Source organism: Mirounga angustirostris, unplaced genomic scaffold (genome assembly GCF_029215605.1).
Source record: "Mirounga angustirostris isolate CCGP_5_RB_7025 unplaced genomic scaffold, mMirAng1.0.hap1 SCAF_4, whole genome shotgun sequence".
Lineage (NCBI taxonomy): Eukaryota > Metazoa > Chordata > Mammalia > Carnivora > Phocidae > Mirounga > Mirounga angustirostris.
Genome location: NW_026991712.1, coordinates 51542631 through 51560139, shown reverse-complemented (window position 1 = coordinate 51560139; position 17509 = coordinate 51542631). Strand labels below are relative to the sequence as shown.

At 35.6% G+C, this 17509-nt stretch overlaps 1 pseudogene; it reads right to left on the bottom strand.

The window, feature by feature from the left end:
* Positions 1-16327: 16327 nt before the first annotated feature.
* Positions 16328-16765, bottom strand: LOC123858597 (large ribosomal subunit protein uL14-like; annotated as a pseudogene).
* Between the last annotated feature and the right edge of the window lie 744 nt (positions 16766-17509).

Below are 17509 nucleotides of genomic sequence, written 5' to 3'. Positions count from 1 at the left end.
TAAATAACAACAGCAACAAATTACAACCATTCTTAAGTTAAAAACAGTACAAAACTATCCTAAACAATTTTGGAGTAGAAGTAGAAATTAAAACAACTTCAAAACAATTAAATACAACAAGAACACTATTTTCCAAAACTTACATGATACAGCCAAGGCTATACTTTAGAAGAAAGGCAATAACTTTAAAAGCTTTCATTAGTAAATAAGAAAGAAGGTAAAATACCTAATCAATAGTTCAAGGAATTAGCCGACAGTATATAAAAAATAAAACCAGGGAAAGCTAGAGAATGATACAAAAGGAAATTATGAAAATAAAATGGATGAAAAGAAAGTTAATTCTTGTAAATTTTTTTTCAAGGGGCATTATGTGTTAACTATTTGCCAAGTACATATCATGAATCATGTAAATTAATCCTCACAACTGCCCTATGTGGCAGTTATTACACAATTTTATAGATTATTATGACATTACATCATTTTATAGATGAGAAAACAAAGCCTTAAGAGAAATTGAATTTCTTGTGGTGTAAGAGTACATAGTTTACAAGTGGTGAGGTTATAGTTTGATCACTTTTATCTCTAATTCCACAAACTTGGCATTATCAACAACACGAATTTACGATCTTATTGTTCAGGAGGTCAGAAATCTAAAATGGGTCCCATCGGGCTAGCATCAAGGTGTCAGTAGAGTTGTGTTTCTTCTGGAGGGTTTCAGGGACAATTCATTTTCTTATCTTTCCAGCTTCTAGAGGCTGCTGCCTACCTTGGCACTTGGCCCCCTTCCATCTCCAGAGCCAGCAGTGGCTGGCTGAGTCTCAAACAGCATTACTCTGATACTGTTCTGCCTCTTTCACTTCTGATTAGATTTGGCCCACCCAAATAATCTAGTATGATATTCTTATTTTAAAGTCAATGAGTTTTATTTGCAACCTTAATTTCCTCTTGGTAATATTGCATAACATATTCACAGGTTCTGGAGATTAGTGTGTGGACATCTTTGAGAGGTATGCCACAATAAGTATACTTAAAATGTTGCTCTTCCAAGTACACTTGACTCAACAATATGGGTTTGAATTGCATGGGTCCATTTACGTGTTGATTTTTTTTTTTTTAAGATTTTATTTATTTATCTGACAGAGAGTGAGAGAGCACAGCAGGGGGAGCAACAGAGGGAGAGGGTGAGGGAGAAGCAAGCTCCCTGCTGAGCAGGGAGCCGGATGCGGGGCTTAATTCCAGGACCCTGGGATCATGACCTGAGCCGAAGGCAGACGCTTAACTGACTGAGCCACCCAGGCGCCCGTACATGTTGATTTTTTTTTTTTTAAACATTTTATTTATTTATTTGACAGAGAGAGAGACAGTGAGAGAGCTTCCCGTTGAGCAGGGCTTCCCGTTGAGCAGGGAGCCTGCTGCGGGACTAGATCCCAGGACCCTGGGATCATGACCTGAGCCGAAGGCAGACGCTTAATGACTGAGCCACCTAGGCACCCCCCTACCTGTTGATTTTTTATAGTACAGTACTGTAAATGTATTTTCTCTTTCTTAGGATTTTCTTAATATTTTTTCTGTATCTTTATTGTGAGTATATAGTATATGATACATAGAACATACAAAATACGTGTTACTCCACCGTATGCTACTGGTAGGGATTCTGGTCAACAGAAGGCTATTAGCAGTTAAGTTTTGGGGTAATCAAAATTTATATGTGTATTTCTAACTGCACAGGGAGATTGGTGCCCCTAACCCCCATGTTGTTCAAGAGCCAACTATACTGCCTCTATGAACATCAAATATGCAGTTCTGATGAGAAGAACGTAGAAATTGGGAATGACAATATCTTAATACATAAAAATGAGTTTGTGTTATATAGGTAAGTTGCTCAGCAGAAGGGACTCTAGCTTGTTTAAGTAGAGAGGGATTTAGTAGGGGATATATCTTGCTCACAGGAATACAACCACAGAATGGGACCAAAGGAATTGCTTTATCTCTTTGGTGTAGAAGCTGCCTGAAGCTACTGTTGGCTACTCTGCTTTTTACTCTAGTATATTAGTCTGCTTGGGCTTCTAATACATAATACCACTGACCGGGTGGATTAAATAACAGAAATTGATTTCTCACAGTTTTGGAGGCTGGGGAATTCTAAGATCAGTGTGTCAGTATGGTCATGTTCTGGTGTCAGCATGGTTGAGTTTTGGTGAGGATCTCTTCCTTGCTTGGTGATAGAAACCTCCCTGTGTGTCCAGGGTGTTCAAATGACCTCCTCTTCTTTGTGCTGGGGTGTGTATTAGCAAACTTTCTGATAAAAATTCTTATAAAAAATATTAATCCTGTTAGATTAGGGTCTTAGAATTATGACCTCATTTAACCTTAATTATTTTCATTAGGGGCCCCATCTCTAAATATAATCATATTGGGGGGGTCATGGCTTCAACATATGAATTTTGGGGAAGGGGATAGAAACATTCAGTCCATAACATCTAGTAAAGTGGAATTTCCATTTCTAACCTGGATTATCATGCAACTAAGTTCTAAACGCAAGAATCCTATGGGAATGTTCAGTGGCAGAGCTGAAATCTAGTGTCAACACCATAGTGACACAGATGTGAAGAAATGTAGAGGTTCTGCTTATCTGTTTGCTTTTTGGAAGGTGTGATTCACTTGTGGGGGACTATCAACTGTGGGAAAGATACTTAGACTATTTCAGGTAGTCACAGAAGACAGAAAGTCCTTAGAAGTAAATACAGAAGAACTATGAAAATAAACATATTCTGTAAAAATCTTAATTTCAGGGTTCTTTCTGTGAAATAGATGAATCATCAGGAAATTAACAAAGTTGACAAAGTCAATATGGAAACCTGAGAAAGCTGAAGTAGATGAGAATGTTGCTTTATCACCTAAAAGATTGGATTTGGATTATTTTATGAGTTACTTTTTCCAAATCCTCAAGGAACAATTAATTCTCAGCCTATTTAAGTGTTTCTGGGACATAGAGAAAGAAGAAAAGCTACCCTGTAATGCTGGTAATAGAACCCAGCAAAGAGAATATAGAAAGAAAATATCGATCTCAATTATGAATATAGATGCAAAAATAGCAAGTAAATTATCAGCAAATGACATCCAGCTGTATTTAATCCAGCATGACCGTGGGGTTCATATTATGAATGCAAGAATGGATCAATACTAGGAAATCTATTGATCAGATTCTTCATATTAACAGATCTAAATGGAAATATATTTAACCATCCCCATGTAAAATTTGATTGAATATAATTATCATTTCTGGCTCAAAGTAAAATACTAGAATTTCTCCTTGACCCAAGAAAACTATACAATGTGTATTTTGGACTTAAAACCGTCCTTATGCTTCATGTATAATGTTAATCTGTTTAAATGGCTAGTTCATTTATCACAAATTAAAAGGTATAAATGTTTTAGAACAGAGGCAATCTTTTCATTACTTACAGGACAATTATCTGTGTATCCTTTGGGCAATAGAATCTGGAAAACTGAAAGAAGACATGTAGTATATACAGTGATGATTGTGTCTTTGAGGTCTGATATTCAGGTCAGCTATTTGCCACCTTGGACAGTTGTTTAACATTGTATAATAGATCAACTTCACTAAATCTAATTTTGTGTAGGTTAAAATGGACATGCCATTTGTGCTGATTCTTCATTTTGAAAAGGTTGAATGAGATTACATACCTCAAACACTACACATGAGGTTGGCACAATGTGAATGTGGGTGCTGTTTATTGTTAATGTTGTTGTTAGGATACATAGAATAACAAATATAAAGTTGATATAAAAGAATCAGTAGATTCCTTGTATGCTAGTAATATCCAGTCTGAATTAAAAAAAATTCAACTTCCTTTGTTTTATTTATGAAAACATAAAAATACAGTTATCATATCATCAGAAAAGTAATCCCACAAATTCTGTATTAACACATGTAGGAAAAGAAACTGAAAGAACAGAGAATAATAACAAGAAGACACCTTGATTGACTTGAAAGATTTAATTGACTAAAATGATGACTTATTTTTTTGCCTGCAAGCTTTTAATTAGTGTCTACCAATTTGTGGAGAATTGGGGTGACTAATTGACTTTGGCTGGTTGGTGCTAAATATATTTGTACGGACATCATCACTAACAATTGTTGAAAAATTAAGAAACACAACTCTAGGACCTCCTAGGTCATTCCATTGATCCTCTAAGGCTAGGAGAATGTGAATACCTCCTCAAGTACAAATTAGTTTCCTGTTATGATTCAAATAAATAATGGATAAGCTTATCAGAAAGAAGCCCAGTACAAATCTTCCTACCATTTACTCTGTCATTTTCCTTTAATTTTATATATGTTCCTTCATATATATGTTGTTAGTATTTAAAATTCATTTTGTTCTTCCTGATTCAGTAGTCTGAAATGAACAAAAATGATCTTTCATTCATTCATCCGTTCACTTATACAGGCACAGAACAAATATTTACTGAGTACCTATTCTATGTCGGGTACTGTACTAGATGGATGGAATACATTAGTGAACAAAACTGACTTTCTGTGGTCTATATTCTAATGGTAATTTCCTTATATTGTAGGTATATGATTCCTGGGAATTATGTGGATTAGAAAAATAAATTATGGTGTATCTGGAAATCTCTCATCAAAAGAAATCAGTATTACTTTGCCAGTAGTATTCCTGTTTATTTTAAATGTCTTCCCCATATGTCTTATCACATAGAACTATTTCTGTGCAACAGAAAATAATTCAAAAACAGTGCATGACCTGTGTTAGAATCACCTTAGCAAATTTGGCCATAAATCTGTACCTTCAAGACCATGTTTTCTTCTACTAATTATAGGATCTCTACATCCTTTTTTATAGTATCCTTTGTCTTTTGACAAGCTGTAAGTTTTCTCTCTGTATAACAAATTGAATATTCAGTTCAATTTAACAAATATTTTGAATGGGTATGATTGTGTTATATCTTATTTAGTGAAGAGATTTATTTAGTAACACTTTTCTCGAGGACCTTACAGTTGATTGGGTGAGATTGTACAAAAATGATGAAATTTAACATAAATGAGGGAATAAAACAAAAAACAAAACAAATAAGGGCATCATCATTAAACTCAGTCTTGAAAAAAATGGGAAAATGTTAATAGATTGAAGAAAGAAAGGAAAGTCCAGGGTGAAAGAACAGGATAAAGCCTTACGGATAAAAGAAAAAAAAAATATTTGAGCTTTGAAAGATGTTGAGAAGTTCAAAGTGGCTGGACAATAGGGTACATGGAAACAGTGGCAAGAGATGTGTCTGGACATGTATAATTGTAAAGAGCCTTAAACACTTAAGATAAGGAGTTTAAACTTTACCATATAAATAGTAGAATATGATAAAATTTTTTTGAGGCCCAGGAAATAACTTGTGCTTTATTTTAATAAAGAGGGTTGATATTATGGAGTAACCTGGAAAAAGGTAGACATTAAAGATCTAAATTTCCAGTTATAAGCTATTACCATAGTACATTTGATATGTGATATGGATCTGAACTAGGGTATTGGAAGAAGGAATGGAAAGGAAGTAGAACTTACAGATTAGATATAAATGATAGAAAGAACTAGATGTGACTTTACTATTCAGAATGACTGGTAAGGGTGGTGATGCCATTAATCAAAAAAAGTGAACATAGTTAAAAGGAATTTTGGGGGTAAAAACTTTTTGCTTTTAGCTTTGGTTATGTTTGATATGTGCTGTGGGAGGAGTTTAATGTGGAAATGCAAGCTGGCAACAATGTATTCTACTTAAGATAAATTTCATATCCAAAATTGTACCTTATTCACACCTTAATATTTTGAATATCAATGATACTAGCTATGCCTTTTAGAAAAATTAAAATTACAAAATATTTCATATATTGGTAAGGAATTTAACATACAATTCCCTTATCATTGGCTGGATTGTGTTTGAATGTTAAAACTCTGGTAATCATTAGAAGGTAGTTCAAGGGGGGGGCGCCTGGGTGGCTCAGTCGGTTAAGCATCTGCCTTGGGCTCAGGTCATGATCCCAGGGTCCTGGGATCGAGCCCCGCATTGATCCCCGCATCGGGCTCCCTGCCTAGCGGGGAGTCTGCTTCTCCCTCTACTCCTTCCCCTGCTCATGCTTGTGTGCGCACTCTCTCTCTCTTTTTCCCTCCTCTCTCTCTCTCTGAAATAAATAAATAAAATCTTAAAAAAAAAAGAAGGTAGTTCAAAAAAGAAAAGATGGGGAAGGATAATTAACATTCAATACCGAAGAGAATGTTGGATTACGTTTGCTCCTTTCACTCAAATTCACAATCAATAGAAAGACAAATTTTGAGGGATCATTAAACATGTCAGTGAGATCGTGTCTAGTTATGCCAATGTACTGTGAATAAACAATCAGTGGTCTGTGTTCTCCAAGGGAAGTACCCAAAGACTTAGTTAACCTCTCAAAGAAGCAGATTTTAAATTAATGTGTTTCAAATTTTAATTCTAAGGCACTTTAGTCTTAAAATGTACATTCTGATATAGTAGGTGTGGACTGGGACTCAGTATTCTGTATTTCTAGCAAGTTCCAGGTGATAATGAAGTCATTACTCTATGGAACACAATGAGTTAGCAAGGCTCTAGATTTACAATGTGAACTTTGGAAGAGAGGAGATGAATTTGGTGATTTAAAATTTCCCAATGTATGTTTTAGCAATCCATAGGGAAAAAAGCTTGTGGGGCTTTTTGTATTAAATTATTGGACAGTTTTCATACCTAATTTGATTTGATTCAGATTCTGAACACTGGCCATGTTGCTGGAAATGGCTGATCATGTTGCAAAATGTGGAGTCACAGGTCTTTTTCAGTCTCAGTTACCTGAAAATTGAATCTTGAGTTGTGACGAATTCTTAATCTTGGCTCAGCACAGGATGGCCTTAGGTGCCACACATCCCTGGAAGCAATAAGTACCTTAGGTTCTAATGTTGCTGTGAGTTTTTTCAAGAGCACCTTCATTTTTTTCTTTTTTGCTTTGAAGTTTCTTTGATCTCTCAGCTACCTGAAGAGAATGGGCATACCTTCTAGCCTGTCAGGAAAATATCTCTCAACCACCCCCACTGCAAATAAAAACAAAAAATAAACCTCAGATGCAGAATCATTTTTTTTTTTCTTTCTGGTTTTCTTTGCTGAATATTTGATAATGGGTTCAGTCATAGATTTGTGAAGTAGCTGAAGATTAACTTCTGTAACATCCCAGCCTTCAAAAACCCCTCCTTTATCCATTCCTAGGAATCCATATTTTAATTTTTTTCCTCTACTTGTTAGCAAGCCATTTATTTGATCTTCTATTCACATGAGGTATACATGATTAGCAGTTGAAGTATTACTTGTCTCTTGAAGAATTTATATAGTAGTTAATATAAACTAAGTTTTAACTGGTAAATTTCAAACATAAAATCAGGAACACTTACGAATTAATTTGGGGGGCGCCTGGGTGGCTCAGTTGGTTAAGTATCTGCCTTTGGCTCAGGTCATGATCTCAGGGTCCTTGATTGAGCCCTGCCTCAGGTGCCCTGCTCAGCGGGGAGCCTGCTTCTCCCTCTGTCTCTCCACCCCTTGCTCATGCTTGCTCACTATCTCTCTCAAATAAATAAATAAAAATCTTAAAAAAAAAGAATTAATTTGGGATATACAAGACCGTCTCTATGGCTCTTAAATCATACCCATTTCTTTCAAATAGTTCAGTGAAAGACTGTCAGCCAAGGCAGTGTCCTGAAAGAATTCATACACTTGTATGATTTGATCGATGAAGACTTTGTGAGCACCTGACTAATAATCAGAGGGTGGAGGTTGTTTCTGTTAATGCAGGAAAAAGAAATTTGGAGTCCTTAGTATGCAGTGTCATTGCGATTATGGGTAACTGTGGGAAACGCAACGAGAACCAAAAAATTTTAAGGATTTTCAGTACGCATGCAAATCAGTTGTATTACCTTCTTTCACTAATTGGTAATTTTTACCGTTGTTTTTAAATCTCTGAAATTTTATTTAGGCAAAATTAAATCATTTGCACTGTAAGAACTGCCACCTAGCCCACAAATGTCCTCAATTGGTACTTAGCATTTGCATATCAATATGATATTTCTCTCTTCTATATCTATCTTGTATAGAATTCTTAGGAAATTATACAATACTGCATTCCCTAACAATATTTTGTTATGATCTCAGAAATTACTTTTGTACATATATTAAGAATCCATTGACCTTAGACAGCAAGTGGGCACTTTTTTCATACTTGAGCATTTCTTTTTTTTTTTAAAGATTTTATTTATTTATTTGAGAGAGAGAGTGAGAGAGAGAGCACAAGAGGGGGGAGTGGGAGAGGAAGAAGCAGACTCCCTGCCGAGCAGGGAGCCCGATGCGGGACTCGATCCAGGGACTCCAGGATCATGACCTGAGCCGAAGGCAGTCGCTTAACCAACTGAGCCACCCAGGCGCCCATACTTGAGCATTTCTATTTTAGTTTTCTACCTCTTATCCTAATTTTATTGTGTTTCTAAAAATCAGAATACTAAATTTACTAAAGCTATTAAAATTGGTCCAAGAAAATTCATATACATAAGAAATTCTGTATGTACATCTTAGGGCAATAGAGCAGATTTCTCCAAAATGTATCTTTCTTAGCACAATTTCTTAGCTATTTAAAAGACAATACAATTGTTTAGCATCCAGTAATTTTGAAGACACTGGGTATTTTTTCCTTAACATTTATGCATATTAAAACATCTTGACTCATTATTCTAAATGTTTTACGGTTATTCTCTCTCATGTCTTTCATATTTAAAATGCATGTTACTTGTGTTTCAGTAGAATGTGTTTTTTCTCTTTTATTTCTTTGTACTTCAAGGAAACAATAATCTTAACAAACAAGTAGATTTTTTTTTTAGCTTTTTCTAAGTTTTAGTGTAATCTTTTGTGTTTTCCATACCATGAACATTTTGTCCTTTATCACTATATGCTGTGAGTTTCTGGTGATTACAATATATAGTAAATATATGAAAGCAAAGAGAAGCAAATCTCTGCTAGAATTTTATTACTCTAAACAAAGGGATCAAGAACACTAATATTTCTACATTGTGTATGCTTAATGAATCATTCATGACATGCCTTGTCTCAAAAGGAGATACTTGCAATCTTGTGAAAAGGACAGGCCATTTTGATACTAATGTTAAAGTTAGAATATATCTGAAATTACCTATGAAGTTACTTTTTAAGCATTTTCTAGTTATCCATATCTTGGAGTAGTTTTGATTCCACAAGTGAAGTATGTGGTCTTATGGTGGTATAGGAATAGATAAACTTTGGTTGGATATCTCTTCATCTTTTCCTATCAATTTCAATTTATAACCTCCTGTAACCTCTCAGTGGTTATCATTCTAGGTGGAAATCCTTTTTTTTTTTTTTCCTATTTTCTCTGTCTCTTGGTAATTCTAGTTGTTTTTTGTTAAAAAATATTCTTTTGCTTGACTACTAGGAAAAGTAACAAACAAAAATAAATACATCATTATATATTGTAGTATTTGTTAAGATAAAAAAGGGGAATTTTAAAAGAGACCATTTGGGGGATCTAATATAGATAAGGTGATACCCCTGAGCAACTGATATTTAAGAGGTATTTTCTGAGACCAGGAAAATAGGTAGTACTTAGCTAGATTGTGAGTGTTGAGGACTTATCTTCTAGGTAAAGGAAAAGCATGTGCAAAAAACTCTGAGGTCAGATTATACTTGGCGAGTTAAGAGATTGAAAGGGTGCCAGAATTTTCAGAATGTAGTGAGAAATGTGTGAAAGAGAAATGAGATGGTATTAGAACAGTAGTTACTGGAGGCTGTAACAAAGACTGGACCTTTGAGTCTTTGAAAGTCAATGGTATAAAAATTGTATTTAAGTTTTTATTTTGAGTGAACATTCAAGATTGAGCTCCCCCAGGTTCCCACATGACAATTTTTATCATAATTTTTATAAGTTTCATAATAGATTTTTAAAAATATTTATTTATTTTAGAGAGAGAGGCAAGGGGAAGGGGCAGAGGGTAAGACAGAGGGTCTTAAGTACCCTCTGCGCTGAGCACAGAGCCCAAAGTGGAGCTCAATCTCATGACCCTGAGATCACAAGCCTGAGAGCACCACCTGAGCCAAAACCAAGAGTCAGACGCTTAACTGACTGCACCACCTAGGTGTCCCTATAATAGAGTTTTTAAAGTACTCTTCTAGAAAGACCAATGAAAATCCCTGTGTTCTGTATTACCATATTTATTTTTATTTGTTCTTTCCAGATATATCTTTAAAGAACATATATGTGTAAGTGGAAATATAACTTTTCATTTTGGGTACATTTTTTGGCTTTATAATTTTTATAAACATTATTCTCTCTAACATAAAGGTGTCTGGAAAATATTATGACTGATTTTCTGTTGAAACCAGAAAGTCATCTTCCATTGACACATTGAAGATACTGAAAAGCTATTTCATTAGGAGGAAGTGTATCTTCAGTAACATTTATTTTATACTTACTCATGCTCTGATGGAATGTTTTGTTCTCTTCTTGGACTACTTAGGCATTCATTAATGAGACAATTCACTTCTTAGAGCTTTGAGTTTAGATGTATTTTAATTATGCTTGTTTAGATGTGTTTTAATTATGCATATGCTTCACTATGAATGGAGCTATTATAGATATCTTTAAATTCAAACTTTTATCACAATTGTTGTAGTTGGAAGGCTTTACGTGAGAAAAGGATGCAGAGAAAATATAGATACTGAGATTAAGATTACACCCATAAAACTCTTGTTGTATTAAACCTTTATAATTTTAACTGATTTAGGTATTGGACTTCTGCCATTTTGCTTGAGATCATTGAAATCAAAATGATTCTTTATACTACCAGCAAATTTTAAAAATATTGACCATATATTTATTCAATTTCAAGTGATCTTCTTAATCAGTCAACTATCTTGAAACAAACCCTCTTTTTCTTAATCCTGAACACATTTCAATATATAGGCATTTCAGGTGCTTTGTCCTTCAACTTGATACCATTTTAAATTAATTGGTATACTTTTAATGTACTTCCTTTATTTTTATGAGTAATTTTCTTGACTTTTACCGATTTTTCATTTCCAGATTTTTTCTAGGTAATTCATTCATTTTGTGATAATGAAGGACTGATAGCTGAATTAGCTAAATCATTTAACCAGAGATTATCAGTTGATACAAGAGATACACAGGATGCAACTTCATGTCCTTTGGTAATAACTTTTTCATCTTGATATATTCAACACTGTTTACTTCTCTTTTTTCTTGGGTCATAATTTTCCTGGTCTTTAATTCATTTGGATTTTCATTTATTCATTTGAATTTTTATGTGAGTGAAAATCTTAGCCAATTTAATTAATTAATTCTAAATGATACTTGAAAAATACTACTTTCTAAACTTTACTAGAATCATCTGGTCTATGTAATTGCTACCTTATTTTTGTAGAATTTTATTATCATAGAAATTATTCCTGTTAGTCTAACAGGGAATTTATTTATTTATGTATATATGTATATATATATATTTATTTATTTTTAAATATTTTATTTATTTATTTGACAGAGAGAGACACAGCGAGAGAGGGAACACAAGCAGGGGGAGTGGGAGAGGGAGAAGAGAAGCAGGCTTCCCGCTTCAAACAGGAAGCTTGATGCAGAACTCGATCCCAGGACCCTGGGATCATGACCTGAGCCGAAGGCAGACGCTTAATGACTGAGCCACCCAGGAGCCCCTCTAACAGGGAATTAAAAAAAAAAAAACAACAACATAATTTCTCTTAGCCCTGAAGCAAAATATTTTGTATTATATGCAAGATACGTGGATCCTTGGAATATGCATCTCTTGGTCTCCTCTTACATTTGGGTTGATTGATCTCCTTTGATGGCTTCTTTTTCTCTAACTGCTACCTAAATCTGTTTTCCAAGTCTTGATCTCAGCTCCTCCTCATGCAAATGCCTTCTTGTGTAAACTCATTCATTCCTGCAGGGTAATTATCATCAGTAATACAACTCAGTGTCCTCATCCTCAGAACATGGTGATTAGGTGATTAGACATCTCTAGCTGATTTCCCCCCAGACATCTCATGATGAAGAGTTTGGTTCTGACATTAGATAATCTAGGTTTGAATCCTTTCTTCACAATTTGCCAATTGTGTATCATTTGAAAATATTACTTAAAATTAACTTGTGTTTTGGTTTCCTTATCTCTAAAATGATAGAATAATGATATATGCATCATAGGGTTTGTTTTGAGGCTTAAATAAGGTACTATATAAAAGTGCCTGAGAAGAAATGAACAGACAGTTCTCCAAAGAAAACATGAAGATGGCCAACAGACACTCGAAAAGATGCACAACGTCACTCATTATCAGGGAAATACAAATCAAGACTACAATGAGATATCATCTTTTACCTGTCAGAATAACTAAAAAACAAAAGAAACAAGTGTTGGCAAGGATGTGGAGAGAAAGGAACCCTCTTGCACTGTTGGTAGGAAGGCAGCCACCGTGGAAAACATTTGGAGGTTCCTCAAAATGTTAAAAATAGAACTACCTTATGATTCAGTAATCCCACTACTGGATATTTATCCCCAAAATACAAAACAACTATTTCAAAAGGATACATGCACCTGTTTGTTTATTTCAGCATTCTTTACAGTAATCAAATTATGGAAGCAGCCCAAGTGTCTATCAATAGATGAATGGATAAAAAAGATGTAGTATATATGTAGAATGAACTATTATTCAGCCATAAAAAGAATGAAATCTTGCCATTTGCAATGACATTGATGGAGCTAGAGAGTATTATGCTAAGTGATATAAGTCAGAGAAAGACAAATACCGTATGATTTCACTCATATGTGGAATTTAAGAAACAAAACAGATGAATAAGGTGGGGGGAGAAGAGGGAGGCAAACCAAGAAACAGACTCTAACTAGAGAGAACAAACTGATGGTTACCAGAGGGGATGGGGGGGGATGGGTGAAATAGGTGATGGAGATTAAGGAGGGCGCTTGTTGTGATGAGCACTGGGGAATGTTTGGAAGTGTTGAATCACTATATTATACACCTTAAACCAATATAACACTGTATATTAATTATACTGGAATTAAAATGTAAAAAAAATGCACCTTGTACAAAAATAAAAGTGCCTGAGACACTAATGTAAATGTTCTATGTGTTTATGAAAGGCGTTGCATTTCCAAACTGCAGAGATGGTGAATTAATTATTACATCACCTTTTTATTTGATTTATTAGATTCCTACATATTCTTCCATTCTCTGTGTAAATAACTTTATATCTGGTTATGGATGCTATTAATTGTTCCACTGAAGGTGAAGGCAGTACTACATCATTTATCATTTAATGTGCTTCTCAGATATTTTAAGACAAGGTGGTAAATTTAGTACTTCAATTTAAATCTAAATGCTAATGATAGATAACATAAAAAAAATAGAGCTATAGCTAGCCTCAAATATGAGGCAGATCTCCACAGAGCAGCATGTCAGTAGTCGTGAGCAGAGCTGATTTTGTGGGCCTGCTGGCCTCTGGGTTAATAAATAAGAGGTGGAAGCCAGAAATTTAGCTCCTATCAGTAAAAGAGCATTAGAAGTGGTTTTCAAATAATGTATTTAATTGTTTGAAAACAGAGATTAAGGTCTGGCACCCTATTCATAAGATATGGCTGAGGGGCACCTGGGTGGCTCAGTCGGTTAAGTGACTGCCTTTGGCTCAGGTCATGATCCTGGAGTCCCAGGATCGAGTCCCGCATTAGGCTCTCTGCTCAGCAGGGAGTCTGCTGCTCCCTCTCACCCTCCCCCCTCTCATGTGCTCTCTCTCTCTCTCATTCTCACTCTCTCAAATGAATAAATAAATAAATAAAATCTTAAAAAAAAAGATATGGCTGAAAAAAACTGTCTCCAAATTCATTTTGGGATTATGCTAATCTCTAAGAGCCCAAAGTATCTTACACACTGGGAGTAAACCCATATTCTTTTTTTTTATTGAAGTATAATTAACATACAATGTTATATTAGTTTCAGGTGTACAACACATTGATGTAACAATTATATACTTAGTGCTCACCATGGTAAGGGTAGTCACCATCTGAAAGGGTCAGCTACAGGCATTGTTAAAAGCGCTAGACAAAGGAAGGTCACACAAAGAGTGGGGAAGAGAGGAAAAGCATATTCAGTATTAATAACAACATATACATATTAATGATAATAAATATTCCATCCAGTGTGAGCCTAGAATAAAATTTTAAAGCACATTTAATACCATGCTAAAGAAGACAAAAGAATTTATCCTGGATGAAAACAATTTTCTACAATATTCTGATAAAGATTTTGAAGTAAGTATGTTGTAGATGTTCAACAAGTGAAATTAATACTTAGCTTCTGTGGAAACAAAATAAAGAATTATATTCTTGAAAAGTATATCCTAAACACCTCCAACAGTACTGCTACATAGAAAGCACTCAATAAATATTCCGTGAGTAAATGAATAAAAAGTATAGAACGTTGTCACTTATGAATATAAGTTTAAAGAGGGGAAAGGAAATATTAGCAAGTAAAACAGCAGTGTTTATAAAGTAGTATAAAGTATTAGCAAACTGAATTTATCAGTGTATATATATATATATATATATATATATATCACATTTTATAAAATACGGTTTATCTCAGTAATTAAGTTGAACACCACAAAATCTATTATTGCAGTGTATATTTAGTTGACACTGTGACGTATCACTAGATATTTCTTCTGGGCTTAAGGACTATGGTCCTAGTGCCTGGGAATGCTGCTAGTGGATAACCCTTGGCTACTGGTCATTTTCAGGAAATGACTAGATGAAGAGAGTCACCTTGTCCAAGGTCAAGCCCCCTTTCCTGGACAACTTGGCTCAAATGAGTAGTCCATCAGGAAGTTTAAGGACATGACCCCCTCCTGTCAGTTTAAAAAAGTCTGGTATACCATCCCGTCTTAGCTTTGGAGTTTCTTGTGGTGTTGGCTGGTGTTTCCCCTGAGATTTCATTACAGCCTAATTTTTCCCTTTGTCCAGTCCTGCTTCTTTCCCTTCTCTTCCATAGATGGTGTTTGCAAGACTTGATTCTCTATCAACTTTCCACCTCATATTCCGCATCCTGGGAAACCTGGCTAGTGAAGGAATAATATTAATGTATTAAAGAAAAATATACAGGGAAAACAATGAACAATTTAAACAATTTATTCAAGATGTATCTCTTAGGAAACTAGCATTTGAGGAGTATATTCATAAAGTAATAAAATATGTTGAAACTAGAAGCAAATCTAAGAAAATCCACAGAGCATTGGAACGCATAAGAAAGTGAAGCAAATTTTGGGGTGCCTGGATGGCACAGTCAGTTGAGCGTTTGATTCTTGGTTTCAGCTCAGGTCGTGATCTCAAGGTCATGGTCTCAGGGTCTTGAGATAGAGCCCTGCTGGGCTCCATGCTCAGCTGGGAGTCTCTTTGGGAACTCTCTCTCCTTCTCCCTCTGTCCTCCACCACCCACGCTTGTGCTTTCTCTAAAATAAGTAAAAAAATAAATAAATCTTTTTAAAAAAGGGAAACTGAAGCAAGTTTTCTTACAGACAAAATCAACATGCAAAGGCTCAAAAGCATTCCTACACAGCATTAAAAACTAATAGAAAAAAGGGATGCCTGGGTGGCTCAGCTGGTTAAGCGTCTGCCTTCAACTCAGGTCATGATCCCAGGTTCATGGGCTCTTTGCTCAGTGGGGAGGGAGCCTGCTTCTCCCTCCTCTGTCTGCTGCTCCCCCTGCTTGTGCTCTCTCTCTCTCAAATAAATAAAATCAAATCTAAAAAAAAAAAAAAAAAGAAGACACAGAATGCTTTTTAAAAAAACTAATAGAAAATATACTAAAATATACATTAATAATGGCATTTAATAGTTTATATTTATTGTTGCCCAGTACTTTTTTATTAGTAAAAACTATATCACACTTTTTAAAACGTTGAGTGTAGTGGACACACGATATTATGTTAGTTTCAGATGTACAACATAATGATGCAACAACTCTATACATTATGCTGTGTTCACCACAGCGTAGCTGCCATCTGTCCCCATACAACACTGCTACATCATTGACTGTATTCTTTATGCTGTACCTTTTATTTTTATTTTTGTGGGGGGAGCAAATAATTAAAAAAAAATCTTTTTAAACAAATAACACCAAAGAATCATGCATTGCTGCCAGCATCAGATGCAATCCTGGGTCACAGGTATGCACACTCTTTTGCAACTGGTCTGATAACAGAACCTTTCATTTCACCTGTATTGTTTACTCTGACCCCCACATTATCTTCAGAATTGAGAAACACACCATCTTTTCTCTGATAACGACTTTTGTTGTCGAATTACCACTGCTGGATGTACCTTCTTTCTGAGCTCTGGGTGGCCTTTCTGAGCTCTGGGTGGCCTTTCTTCACTGTGGCCATCGCCATGTCACCCACACCCCAAGCAGAAAGTCTGTTCAGTTGTCCCTTGATCCCCTTCACAGATATGATATACAGATTTTTAGCTCCTGCGTTGTCAGCACCGTTGATCACGGTTCCTACTGGAAGACCCAGAGAAATCTGGAATTTCACACCAGAGGACTCACCACATCCTTCCTTCCTTCCTTCCTTCCTTCCTTCCTTCCTTCCTTCCTTCCTTCCTTCCTCTTCCCTTCCCTTCCCTTCCCTTCCCTTCCCTCCTTCCTTCCTCTCTCTCTCTCTTTCTTTCTTTCTTTTCTTTGACAGAGAGAGGCACAGCGAGAGAGGGAACACAAGCAGGGGGAGTGGGAGAGGGAGATGCAGGCTCCCTGCGGAGCAGGGAGCCCGATGCGGGGCTCGATCCCAGGACCCTGGGATCATGACCTGAGCTGAAGGCAGTCGCTTAACGACTGAGCCACCCAGGCACCCCAACCCACCACATCCTTGCTTTGACATCTTGAACACCAGAAAGGGACAGAGGCCTGTGCCTTTTATTTTTATGACTTACTCATTTTATAACTGGAAGCCTATATCTTTAACTCTTGCCCAAGCCCCTACTTTTGCTTTAGCCCCTACTTCCCTCCTCTCTGGCAACCATTAGTTTTTTCTCTGTATTTACAGGCCTGATTCTGCCTTTTGTTTATTCTTTTCTTTCTTCCTTCCTTTCTTTCTTTCTCCTGTTTTTTTTTTTTTTTTTTTAGCTTCCTCTTATGAGTGAAATTATATGGTATTTGTCTTTCTCAGTCTTATTTCACTTGTTTGCCTGGTATTTTGATTAAGGCTTTACATATTTCCAAGTAAGATATGAATAAGTATCTAGGAATAATCTTAATAAAAGATGGCAATGTGTATATGGAGAAAATTATAGAACAGTATTTACGGGTAGAA